This window comes from Cavia porcellus, unplaced genomic scaffold (assembly GCF_034190915.1).
Source record: "Cavia porcellus strain 051 isolate PalLab524CR breed Dunkin Hartley unplaced genomic scaffold, mCavPor4.1 scaffold_1, whole genome shotgun sequence".
Classification (NCBI taxonomy): domain Eukaryota; kingdom Metazoa; phylum Chordata; class Mammalia; order Rodentia; family Caviidae; genus Cavia; species Cavia porcellus.
The window spans coordinates 239624171-239626664 of NW_026947484.1; the positions used below are offsets into that span (position 1 = coordinate 239624171).

The 2494-nt window shown below is 49.9% G+C and overlaps 1 pseudogene; it reads left to right on the plus strand.

The window, feature by feature from the left end:
- The first annotated feature begins 258 nt into the window (after positions 1 to 258).
- Positions 259 to 1763, plus strand: LOC100725399 (WW domain-binding protein 11-like; annotated as a pseudogene).
- Positions 1764 to 2494: the final 731 nt, after the last annotated feature.

Below are 2494 nucleotides of genomic sequence, written 5' to 3' on the forward strand. Positions count from 1 at the left end.
AAAAAGTGCAAAGTGCCTCAGGATTATTTTATGTTGGTTATATATTAGGGTGATCTTTTGAGTATAATAGGCTATATGAAATATAATATTAAAAACATTTCTGGGCCAGGCAGCAGAGGTGAAGACCCCATGAAGTAAAGGAGGCTGGGAACCATCCCTTCCCCATCCCCGGAAGTCCTGGGAGCCCAGCAGAAGTTTCGTGTTTTGTTTTGTTTTGTTTTGTTTTGTTTTTGTTTTGTTTTGTTTTGTTTTTTAAAGATGACAAATCATATAGATTGTCAGTGTGGGACAGAGGTCAACATCATTCACAAGAGTAGAAAATGTACAAACCCTGCTGACCAAGCTCAAAAAGAAGCTCGTAAGAAAGAACTGAACAAGAAACAGCACGTGATGATTCGATCTGGGGCTTGAAGACGAGAGACCCGAGGTTACCAGGACGTGGAGAAACTGGATGAAATGGACCTTAACCCAGTGCAGCCACCACCGTAAATGAGAAGGTGCTGAAAGACCCCTGTAAAAGCTTTGTGAAAACTTTGAACAGATCCTACAACTTTATGAAAAAGAGAATCCAGATATTTACAGAGAACTGAGAAAGCTGAAGGAGAATCTGAGGAGAAAGGGGCTCCCTTAGCCAGTATTTTGCTGCTGGTAAGGATGCTCCGCCTGTGGAAGCAGAGAGAGCGTCTTTGCAGACGCTGCACGCTCCCTCCCACACCTTAGTTCAGGACATTGTACCTCCTGGTGCCCAGCCACCCTCCATCCTTAGAAAACTTCAACCCATGGACCCCAGCCCAGCAGTCTCCACCCTTCCCCTTCTCCGCATGGTGTTCCATGTTTGTCCCCTGGCAGGAAACCTCTGGGTCCTCTGACTGGTGCACCCGCTCCCAGGTCTTGCAGATGTACGGCTGCAAAATGGGCTTTGCTCACCATCTTGCTCTCATAGGTGAGATGAAGATGTGTTATGCAGCCCTGACCCTGCACAGCCCTGTCATGACAATGTTGTCAGCCCCAGGAAAGATGACGGCCACCCTGAGGACACGGATCAGGATAAGCATGATGACAGTACTGATGACAGTGACAGTGACAGATCAGATGGAGGAAGTGAGGGGGTGGCTTTGTGCACCATGATGGTAATGAGCAAGAAAACACAGTCAGGTCTGAGTGTGCAGTTTGCAGATCGGCCTGGAAAATCAAGAAAGGAAAGGGGCCATCTCCTCTTCAAGCCCTGGTGCTTCCAGTGGCATATCAGGAAATCCCCGAAAAGGAATGCCAAGTAGAGGAATTTCCAGAGCACGATGATGATGATGATGGTTCTGACGATTCTGAAGCAGAAAAGCAATCACACAAACAGCATAAAGAGTTTTCTCGTTCTGATGGCATTTCTGCTGCTTCCCCACAGTCTGTCCCTCCTTCTTAGACTGAAGCGTCTCCCATGCCAGAACCACCTCCTCTTGGGCCACCCCTGCTCCACCATACAGAGCACCTGCCGGCCTTCCTCATGAGCCACCTCCATTCCTGAGGCCACCTGGCGTGCCAGGACTCTGACAGAACTACCACAAGGCCGGACCCCCCAGTCCACCCTGGTCCACTCTGGGTGCCTGTTGGCCCTTCTCCTTGGAGCTCCCCACCAAGGCCACTTCCCCTGCACTTTCAGGTGTCCCTCTGCCCCGTCTGGCATGACGCACCCACCTTAGGTGCTCCTACTTTGACCTGCCCAGCCTGGGCTTTTCCCACCAGCTCCCTGGCTGAATCTAGGGGTGTAGGAGCCCCATCCAACTTAACTGATTGACCCCAGGCAGACACCACACGTGCAGCCACTGCTGAGAAGAAAGCCACAGTAACCATCCGGTACTTAACTTGTGTCCACGGCACTGTGGGTTTCGGGGGAACGAAGGGGCCAGAGCAGCTCCCCAAAGAAGGCCAGAAGAAGCCAAAGCAGGCTCAAACCTCATCCTGCTGCTCCTGTCTCAGTAAAAACTAAGGCTGACATTTATGAAAGAGGCGGAAGGGCTGATGTGGCCGCTTTTGATGGTAAAACAGGCTTCTGTTCTCGGCCATGGTTCCCAGGGTGAGACGCTGAGGTTAAAACTTAGGGGGCTGGGGATTTAGCTCAGCGGCATAAGCACCTGCCTTGCAAGCAGGCAGTCGTGAGTTCGATCCCTGGTACCGATAAAAACGAAAAAGACAAAAAAAATTAAAAAAAAAAACTTAGGTGAAAGAGCTCCTTCACTGCCACTATCCTAGGGTTTGGGCTTGTTTGGAATTCCCTGTCCATGAGAGGGATTTCATCCAGACCACTGGTTTCTAAAGCAGGGCTGATCACTTTACACCACCACGCTCATCTTGTGTCTTCCCCTTCTCCAATCCTTTGGAAACTTGTGGCCACGAACATCTTATCTATTTGTCTTGACTCTGTCTTTGTGTGCTGTGAGCCCTGGAATAGGGATCCTCAAAAAACAGTTTAGTTCATGCCTCCGTGTACACTTGGATGAGC